Here is an 11,387-nt window from a genome sequence, read left to right as displayed (position 1 = left end):
CTCTTCTTCCCCTAATTAACTTAGCTTGAGTGTGATATCTTAATACTAGCATTAAGGATAATTAGCAGCAAGCAATAATTTCAAAAGACAGCACAGTAACATGGCAAATAGAAGAAGGCCAAATTTTTACACTCTTTTGCTTTCTCAAAAAACCAGAATATGATGTGGTCCAGTGAGCCCACTGAAGGGGAAACTGTCATCTCTAAAATGAGACATCACTACATCAGTTAAAGCAGCACTGTAGGAGAATGAAAGCCTGGGGACACCAGCCCGTCTCCTGAGTATATCACTCACTGTATATACACTGTATATACACTGTACCAGCCATCAGAGAGTCCTGCAGGCATTTTGATTGCAAATGACAGCATTGTTTTAGGGTAGGGAGGAGGTTATCCAGAGCTGTTACCAAAATGCAATATGAGATCAGAAGAAGTCACAGCACAGAAGACCAGAGTGACATTGTGTCAGAAGGCTCTGGGCTTGGCAGGGTCCCAGTCAGTCCTTATGCAGAGGGCAACAGCAAGGTCACGCCCCACACCAAAGGATGAGCGAAGGCATTCAGGGATTCATAAAGCTGTTGACTCTCCTACATTCTGCAAGTATCCACACAAGAACATATGAAACAAAATATTAGCACTGCCCTCAAGTATGAAAGGAACTGCTTTTTGAAAGGATTTCTGTGGCCAAACTGCACAGCAGCCTGAGCAGTGCCCTAGAGCTCTGAGCTGAGCTGTGCTGTGAGTCAGACAGTGCAGGGATGTGGATGCAGCCTTGAGCAACCTGCTCTAGCTGACCCTGCCTGGAGCAACGAGGTTGGATCTGATGATCTCTAGAGGTCCTGTGATTCTGTAATTCTGGGTACTTTCATCAAAAAGTTTCAGGAAACTTCCAAATCACTAGCTTGGTTTGATTTATTATTTACTTATTTGTTTGTGCGATTTGATCTGTGGCATGGGAAGTCTCATTTAAGAATTTTATTTTATACCTCGACTTTCCTTTGATATAAAAAGAAGAAAAGTACCAAGAACTTAATAGGTCTAGGAAATGAAATTTAATTTTTGGAGTTCAAGAAGTGTTTGGACAATACTCTTGGGCACATGGTGTGACTCTTGGGGAAGGTCCTGTGAAGGGCTGGGAGCTGAACTTGATGATCCTTGTGGATCCCTTCCAACTCAGCTTAGGCTTTGATTCTGTGAATTCATATGCAGTTAGTGAGCCAAAGTACATGATGTTTAATTAACCTTTCAGTTCAGTGAGAAGTTTCTTGGTCAAAGACTTTGGGAGCTGTTCTGTGTAACACTTTCAAATTTATGAATAGAAATGAAAGAAACTGCTGAAAAGTCAGTGTCTGCTTCATGGCAGCTTGCACCCACACAAAGACTGGAGTACTGTAGTGAGACAGAAACAGACAGAAGCAAGAGTTAGTTAAGAGGATTATGAGGTGAAGAGTTCTTTTATTAGGTTTGTAATACAAGGAAAGGTATAATTTACAAGGGCATGTAGTGACAGGAAAAGTGGGAATGGTTTAAACTGAAAACGGGTAGGTTCAGATTAGATGTAAGGAAGAAATTCTTTACTGTGAGGGTGGTGAGGCACTGGAACAGGTTGCCCAGAGAAGCTGTGGATGCCCCTTGAAGTGTTCAAGGCCAGGTTGGATGGGGCTTGGAGGAACCTGGTCTAGTGGAAGGTATCCCTGCCCATGGTGGAGGGTTGGAACAAGAGGATCTTTGAGGTCCCTTCCAACCCAAACCATTCCATGATTTTTTGATTCTACGATTTACAGACACACAGAAATGCAGGAAGAACCACAGAATTGTATTGCAATTAGAGACAGGTGAGATCAATGCTAAAAGTACAAGAAAGCATGGCAGTGTAACATAAAATTCTGGCAAACCAACCTTATGATTAATCCATTAGGTTAGAGAGGGTCTTTTGCAGTGATTAAAGGCTGCAGATAAACACTTAGAAAGTGGGGAGATTTTAAAATCCTCCTCCTGATCTTGTGAATGGGAGCCAAGCAGCAAGAGAGCAGCCAAGGAGCAGCCACCTGATGTGAATTCAGGGATGCTTTGGTACCACAGCTGAGCTGGTGGGAGCTGCCAGGGCTTATCAGATGGTTGGGGCCTACAAATGGCAACATCCCAAGAAATGTGTTCTTCTAGAGTTTTCTGTGACAGGTCTTGACATATGTAGAGCAGAGAGACTTTGCAGCCCGGTAACTCTGATTTCTGCTGATACAAGTTAAAGACAGGCTTTGCCCTGACCTTACCATCGAGGCTTGGTCAGTCCAGACTGATGGCTAGTCTTTTCTTGCCAGGCTGAGTTGATTTTAACTTTGTTTTTTTAACAGTAGCAATTGTCTAACAGTCAGGTAAGTATGGCCCATGTCTGTTTCAGATCAGCTTCAGTTCACAGTGATAACAAGGAGTTACAGTGCAGATTCAACAGCCTGTAAGTTCGAAATAAAATGCGGTGTAAAAGATTACAGGCATGGGATGATAACAGAGATCCCAAACTGTAAGCACAAATCTCAAAGATCAGTCAGTGGTCACTGCAGAAATGCAGCCCTATGTTGCTCAGGTAAAGGCTAATTTTGGAGATAACAAAAAGAGAAAAGCTGCATAATGAGCATAATTAGAAGAAGGACTGTGTTAAGAAAATGTATAAAAATAAACCCAAGCAGACCCTAAACTGAGGAAGAGCAAAGTATCAGCATCAACCTCACACATCTCCCAAAGGAAAAGGTGGAGAAAGCCCCATCACAAATACTATACTTCCTGTGACAGACATCTCAGGATACTGGCAACATGTCACAACCCATCTCCCATTCTTCCTGAGTAAGGATGAGAGGGTCAGCCATAGGAGCCAGACAGGCATTGAAAGAATGAGCACAGATACTAAAAAAAATGGAGTTTTGTTTTAGTTTAAATTATGAAAATTTTGACTGGATTAACAATGGATTCATGTAGCTCCCTGTCTGTGTGAGGTATGCTCTCTCCTTACCCGTAGCAGGATTCTGAGTGTGACAGCTTAGAAGTCCATCATCAATCTATAAAAAGTACCAGTGAGCATTCTGGTTCTTTCTTTTCCAGTTCCCTGGGCTTCACACCAGAGACCTGTGAGTTAAGTAGTGGCCTGGAGAGAAACTGTATGGGAGATTAAATCTGATCTGTCTGTTCTGGGGAGTGGGAATATATTGTATGAAGTCTTAGCCAGAAAAAATCTACCTGTGCAGACACTCTGTTGATATTTCTGGCTAGCTTTCTGTTTAATTTATTAGTTACCATAAAAGTGTGAACTTTAGCCAAGGAGAGTGCACTTGATTCTGCTTTTCCTCTTCACGCCTGCTTTCAAACTTCCTAACTTCTGGCTGCAACAACATTTAGGCCGGAGCAAAGCTTTTAGAAAAGGAAGAGAATAAGTCCCCCTTCCTTGAGCAAGCAGTTCATGAAGTCAAACCCACATAAAAAACTGTCCTTGACTTGAAAAGAAAATTCATGTGTATATAATAATTTGTTAACTTAATCATTGTACATAGGTGCAAGAGGTCATCTAGACTTCTTTTGTGCAAATAGTAACAAATCTGTAATTTAGCATGCAGTCTGCAACAGATGCAGCTGAAATTACTTCTCATTTTCATTATAATAGAAGACTCTGATCAGATTTGTCACGAATGTCTATAAAGGTGCAAATGAAAGAAGAAAACAGAAGAGGTCTGCTCTGAAGAGCCTCTGCTTACATAAGGATGTTGTTCGAAGGTAGTGAGAATTGAAAATGTCTCTGAAAATTACACGTGGTTTTCTCTCTTGTATGAAAGCAGCCCATAAGCTGATTAACCCCAGCTTCATTGTATTTCAGTCTTCAGAGCAATTTGTCTTTTGCTATTCCTTTATTCCTCACATATTCTTTGGAACAAGATTGTGTATAGTGTTTCTTTTGAAAAACTGAAATCTTTTTCTTTCTAACTTCTCTTGCAAAAGCCTTTTCTTTTCCCCCATGTAATCTTTTGAGAGCCATACCCACTTGTGCCTGAGGCAATTTCTGAATATTTAGTTCTCAAAGGCACGGGAAAAACCAGGAAAGAGCACTGTCTTGAGACGCCCAAATGTGTCTGAGCTCTTGTTGCTCTGTGTGTGTCCACACAAGCACGAGCAAGAGAGTGAGTGTGCCTGATGGAGTGGGTTTGCTGCTGATGTTTCTGAAAAAGCTGTGAGGAGCCAGCAAGAATCACATAACCAAGGGATCATAGAATGGTTTGGGTTGGTAGGGATCTTAAAGTTCGTTTCATTCCAACCCTTCTGCCATGGGCAGGACTTCCACTAAACCAGGTTGCTCCTGGCTTTGAACACTTCCAGGGATGGGGCATCCACAATTTCTTTGGGCAACCTGTGCCTTACCACCCTCACAGAAAATAATTTCTTCCTAGTATCTTGTGCTGGTTTGGGTCCAGCCCAAACCAGCACATATCTAATCTAAACCTCTCCCCCTTGTCTATCACTATCTGCTCATGTAAAAAGGTAAAGCCTTCAGTAACCCTCTGCACTGACCCAGAGATGCTGACTGCTGTTTCCACAATGCTTTTCAGATATTTTAAAGCCTGTGATTTAAAAAAAGAGATCGTTTTATTATACACATCCATGTTAACGTACACATTCATGTTAATTTACACAAGCCAGGATTCCCAAAAAGTTTTGGTGAAAATGCATTGGCATGTCTTGATTATTTTTGTTTGGCTCCCAATCCAGAGAGTCTGTTCCAAGCTTTGATTTAGGAGGATTTTAAACATTAATGCATAATGTTGAATTGCTTACTTCACCCCCTGAGCTGCTCTCATTAGAAAGAACAATTGATTAAAATAACTGCTTAGGCATTTCAATCTTTCTTTTTGCTATTGAAAACTCCCCACCTCAGCAATTCCCTGCCAAACTGTAAGCACATATCTCTCATCTGTTCACTTCAGTGCAACTTAGTGAACTCTGGACAAAAAACAGAAAAACACATCAGGGATGAAAAAGTACATCATTTTAAATTAAAATATAAATCAATAGCCCATTTTCACAGGGGTTAAAGGACTTGTCTTATGGACTGTTATCTGTGGAAAGGACCCTGGCACAGTAAATAGAAAGTCCTGTAGCAAAGAACATACTCTCTTAAACAGCCATTTTCCATAGTGCTGTGCTTAGCTCAAATCATCATGTTAACAGCAAAATGCAGTATTTTATTTGATCTTTATTTCTGGAAAAATCATATATCCTGGTTTTGTTGCTTTTTTAAAGTGACACGGGGACTACTGAATCTTTACAGCCATTAAGCACCACTGTTTGGAAGGATCTGTTACAACATAGCTTGGGAAGTCATTCTGGTCCTTCTGGGAGAGCCAAGCCCTGGGAACCTTCAGGAGCATCAGGTCCTCACTGGAGGCAGGGCTGGCCCAGGATTGAGTTTTCCAAGGTTATCATGCACCATCCAGCTCATTCAGGATAAAATAATAATAACAACAATAATAATGATAACAATAATAATAGTAATTATAATAATCCAAAGAAAAATGCTTTTGTGACAAGTAAGAAGCAGAGTCCAAAGGGTTAGAAACACACAGTCCATATCAGCTGGGGAGCTGGAAGGCAGCATCATCTGGGCTGGCCGAATGGCTACAATTAACCTCCTGTGGGGACTGGAGTGGATCACCTCCCCTCTGCTGCCTCCACATCCTCCCCCAGACTCTGCATTTTCTATTTGGGTTGTAAATGTTCAAGAGGTTGTTGTTCAGTGGTATTTAGACTGTGCCCAGCATGACGGGGCCCAGGAGCTTTTGGGAACTCCTGGTGGCCGACTTGACCACAGGAAAGTTGGGGGTTGCATGCACTGATCCCACATCAGCCAACAGCTGGACATTCAGGTTCTGAAATCGTTCTTGCTCTTCATGTTTGGGTGTGTGAACTGGATGAAGCTGGCCTTTAGGAATTGGTACTGCTGTGAATTTTTCATTCCTGAATCAAACTGTCTAAGAACAAAAGTATCATTAGCCCTGATTTTCCCAGGTTGATATGAAGACAGAAGGAACATGCACTTAAGCAAGTTACTCTTCAGAGTCCTAATTTGAGGAATATTATGGGTCCTGTCTGTGCTGTCCCACATTGTTTGGGTGATGTGGTTTACTGTGGTTATTGGTGAAAGTCAAGGCTCATCTGCTGCTACTCAGAGATACTCGCAGCTTCCCTGGCTTGCATACCTGTGGCAGAGTAATCTTCCTACCCAGTGATGGATGGGAAAGGTGGATACCATAGCAGGAGTGATGATATAGCCTCTATTTATTTGCAGAGAAGGTGACTGACCTTTCAGAATAAAGAGAATATAGGGAAAATGTTGGATATTCATTTATCTCCCTGTAAAACACTCCCCTACAAAAGCAATAAAGTCTCTTCAGATTAAGATCATGGACTCTTCAAACCAGAAGAGAGAGGGCACTGGTCTCCCCAGTGGCATTAGTGACAACAGACATTGTCCTTGGCTGTATAACTGAATTCTCTCCATGTACAATACCACTGTGATCAGCAGTCCAGGCCTGGCAGGTTGCACTTTGAATAGCTGGCTTCAGTTTGAAAAAAAATGAACCAAAGCGTATTTAATTTATTAGTGTATATTCAGCCTGATTAAATTCCAGAATGTTTCTGAAGTTCTCATGTTTCCTTTAGGCTGGATGCCTGGTACTGAATTTATCTATTTCTGCTGGTGCTGACAAAACCCCAGCTCCTGTAGCTGTTCAAGACAGAAACAAAAATAAATAGGCTCAGGAACCACTCTAAGGCTATACCCACTGGTTGACAGCAGTTGTGAATAGGTTTGCTTGCCACAATAGCATGGCTTAGAAAAACATTGGAGACAAGACTGCTGCAAACATGACATTCATCAGTACATCTGAGGAGAGGCTGGAAATAAGCACTGACGTTGCCGAGCATCTGTCAGTGGATACGTGGAGGCGTTGGCCAAATGGGAAACATCTGCATCTTCTCCAAATGAGGATCGGTGGAAAAAAATTTTTAAAAATTCTGAAGATCAGGCTTTTCTTTTTTAAAGACTCATGATGTGAGGCAGCACAGACCAAAGCATCTGTGTACTGTCAGGAGATCCATGTAATTCTGACGACCTTGACCGGGACTGTGTTACAGGAAAGCAAAGCCTGGAGGTGGCAGGACACGGGAAGAGGACAATTCAGAAGAGCTGGGCATAAGTGACACTCAGGGGTAGTTAAGCAGCACCAAATAAACACAGCCAAACAATACAGCAAACTGAGGCTGGTTTAAGAAGTGGGAAGGATCAGCCTAAACTCAGGTGCCCATCTTGCTGCAGCGGAGCTATCAAGTAACAGCAGGGATTCACATGTCATGCCTCCAACTGGTGCTTTGTAAGGACCGCTGGTGGTGAAAGATGAATGGTATAAGAAAAGATTTTGCACAGTGAATCACAGAAAACAGTAGAAACTAACCAGTAAGGTCTTGCAGAACCATTTTGGAACAAGTGAAAAGATAACGAACAGAGACCTTGAATTAGACACTCGATTCTGTGTTTGGCAATGTACCATAAGTTTTATGCAAGTTAGATAAATCAGAAAAAATTGTGTCCTTTAGATGGACTTAGCTCATTATATTGTGAAAACCACACCTCTTAGTTTGTCCACTTCCAAGTGAAGACCCTGACCCAATGAACACATACAATCTCGTGGCTTTCATTGGCCACTCATATTGCCTTGCTCCCTTTTGGCACAGAGCTGGGAGTGCTGTCAGTGGAATCAGGGCTGTTAAAACTTGCTGCACCTTCAGTATGATCTTAGAAAACTTTTTATACTCCATGCAATGGATGTTCGTAATGTATCTGAGCAAGTAAGGTTTGCTAAGGCTTGAAGCACCTCTCTCTCAACATTCCTCACTGTAGGCTACCAGATTTCCCTGGACTTAGGCCCCCCAAATCATGCACTGCAATTAGGATATAACATAAATTACTGGGCTTTCAGAACCCAAACATGCCTGGAATCCCCATCACTGGTTCTGCAGAAAATCAGTTTCTACTCACATGTTGAAACACAAATGTGGGGGCATAATTTTAGGAATCAACACCTTAATTGCAGGGCACACAAGATGTGAGGATTTTGGGGCCATATTGGCCTGTAAGAAGAGAGCAAAGACAAGGTAAAGGACAAGCAGGGCACAGAAGAGAAGCAAGAAGAATGAAAGGATGGAAAAAGGACATGATGGAGAAAGGTGGAGGAGGGGGATTCTTTAAAGATGTGTACTTAAAGTAAGAATACTCCTCTCTTTAAAGGAAGGAGAAGAATACAACACATTCACAGGCGCTTTTTTTTTGCCACAGGAATCTGTTCAGCCCCTAAGTGCCTGCAGTAATGCTGACCCTAATCTCCCACTTATCTCTCTGTAAGATTTCTGAGCCTTTCAGTCCTCCTGAGCAAGCAAGGCACCTGGTCCCTGCATTCCCTGCCATAGCAGGCTGAGTATTGCTGAGTAAATCCATCTCATCAGGAGGAGGAGGAAACGCTTTTGGGAATGATAAAACAACGAGCAAAGCAAGAGCTGCCGGGGCGGCTGGTAAGTGTGGAAGTGATGAGCTTCTTATTGATTGCCCAAGAGTCTTGCTTGGAGAGATGGCTGGAAATTTTTACCTTTGAAAACATTACTCTGAGAAAGCTGAGAAGTCAGCAGGAGCCAGTGCTGATAAGAGGGATCAATGCAGAGCATGGGTGGAATGAGGTTATTAATAAGTAATAGGATTCAACTTGGGAGCTAATGAAATAAAAAAAAACATTTTCTAGTTGGGGCATCTGACAGGCACTTGATTGCTATAGCAATGGCAATGGGGAGATTAGGGACAATGAACTGTACAGCAAAAATGGGCCAAAAATCCCTCCTCATGGAAGCATCTAGTTTAAAGAATGGCTAAAACAAAACAGTTTTCTAGAAGAGATGTATTTCAGGATATTTAACAGGGGCTGTGAACAGGAACCTGTGATCTTTGAAGCATGTAAAAATTGAAAATTGTGCTGGCAAAAAAGATGCCAGATAAGTTTTCAATCTCAATCCTTCTGATCATTATGAACAGCATGACAATTTCACACAGCTGGAAACTGGATATTTAGGCTCTAAAAATTTCTTCATCTGCAGAGGCTGTCTCCCATTATACAATATGATTGTTCAGCCTTTGGCATCTTTCCGTGAAGGACCACTTGGTATCCTCTTTAGAGGAAGAGGCCTGTATCTGTGAAAGCAAAGTACTTCCCCTCAACTTCATTGAATCCTAGCAAAGCTGAAGAAGGGTAGACTTAGACTGGGTATCAGGAAGATTAGATATTAGGAGAAATTCTTTATTATAAAGGTAGTGAGATACAGGCACAGGTCACTCAGAGGTCGTGGACTCTCCTTATCCCTGGAAGTGTTCAAGGCCAGGCTGGATGGGGCTCTGAGCAACCTGGTCTAGTGGAAGGTGTCTTTGCCCATGGCAGGGGGTTGGAACAAGATGATCTTTAAGGTCTCTTGCAACACGTTCTATGAATCTATGAATGTCTAGTCTTCCTATTCAGTCCTCTAGGATGGGTGCAAAACTGAGGAGAGCTCTACTAAACTCTATGTATCTTAAAGATGGTGGAAGTACAACTGTCCTGTATCCTTTCTCACGACATTTCCCTAGGATTTTTCTATAAGTAAAGCATGCTTATAGCTTTTCATGATGTATTTGTCTTGAGATCTCCAGTATCTTCTGATAGATTAGAAAATAGCTACTAAAATAGACCAGCTTATCCCATCACTTATGTAACTCTAAAGCCAAGCTGCTAATAACAACCACCATCAGATTTTCATTATCAGGGAAAGGATTCAGGAGAAATTTAAACCTGATTTGCCTAATTTCCTTAAGGAGATCTTCAAGATCAATGAATTGAGCAAAGAAATTGATGGGACACAAATGAGAATACTGGTCTTATTTCTACAATATGAAAATGCAGATAAGGAGGAAAGCCCCACAAGAAGGTGATTACACACAGGGATTTTGTAAACTTGGGGTCTTACTGGGTGGTTTTCCAAATGAGGAAAGCATTTCAGGTGCTTATTGGAGTAATGGGGAAAGAGCTGGCATTTCTATTCTAATTTCAGTGATGCTGCTTTCCCAGCAACTGGGAGAGCACTCAAAAAACTGTGAGAGGCCTGGGGCTCAACGCTGAGAGGGAATCTGTGTGTGGCAGAGGGCACAGGGGACGTTCTCTACCTGAACTACACAAGCCTTCCACAGCTCATGAGCATAAAGAAGCCCTTCAGGACTGTGTTGTGAGACAAAACCTGCACATGTGGGATGTGGGGTGCTGGCGGCTTTGCAGGTGTGTGGTACTATCCGAATTCTTGGATAATACAAGGTAGACTGGCTGTGGTGCTGCTATCACAACATAGACAACGATGGTGGTGTTCTGGGAATGTTTCCTCACAAACTGACAGAAGTAAGACCAATCCACAAGAACACCTTTCCCCAGTATACACACACACACTTTTCAGTCAGCATCTTATTTTTATGAGATGATGGTTGGATGTTAGCCTTAAGACCCCAGAGATATTTATTTAGTTTGCTTGCAATATGGGAACCACATCAAAAGATGTTGTCTCCTTATGCTCCTGAGTCTGAGCATTTGGAGATTAAGAGCTGATATCTACTAATTCCTTCCTTTTTTTTTTTTTTTTTTTTTTATCTGCCATGATGGAGTGGACCAAATGTCCTGCAAGGCACCAAGAGGGCTTGATTTTTAATTATTCAAAACAAGTAAGAGGTATGGCTTACGCCCAAAATTGGTCTGGTATGGCAAGAGGAACTAAAATCCCTGTGTTTAGTATACAGTTTATACACACCTCCAGTACGCAAGGTGTTGTTCATTGCTCTAAAATGGCTGAAGATTACCTTGAATGATGCTGACAACCTTCCCTGATTCCCCTGAATACCTTCACCCTTGCTCCAACCATTCCTGGGAAGGAGATGCTTAAAAAAAACCCTGACCAGGGACTTACCTGAGGGTAATAAGATACACATTGTACCAACTATTTAATCAAGGGAGCAACACTCATACGGTCTAGCTGCCAAATGAGATATCTAGGCAGGATAGTGGGCTGGGCAGGATGGGAAATGAGTAATAATTCAGACTTGAAGTTTAAGGAGGGAAATTATCGTGGTAATTAATGACAGTAGCCATGGAAAAATTTCTCCCTGTCACTATGATAGAGCTTCTCAGGGGAGGAGCTCAGCCAGGGGATACAGTACAGGGCCATGAAGGAGACAGCAGAAGGAGGACTCTCTGTTACCTGATCAGAGGATAATGCTGGGAAGCAAATATTGTTTCAGTG

Source organism: Corvus moneduloides, chromosome 1, assembly GCF_009650955.1.
Source record: "Corvus moneduloides isolate bCorMon1 chromosome 1, bCorMon1.pri, whole genome shotgun sequence".
In the NCBI taxonomy this organism is placed as follows: Eukaryota; Metazoa; Chordata; class Aves; order Passeriformes; family Corvidae; genus Corvus; species Corvus moneduloides.
The sequence above is the reverse complement of the archived record's forward strand: the minus strand, read 5'-3'. Positions refer to the sequence as shown.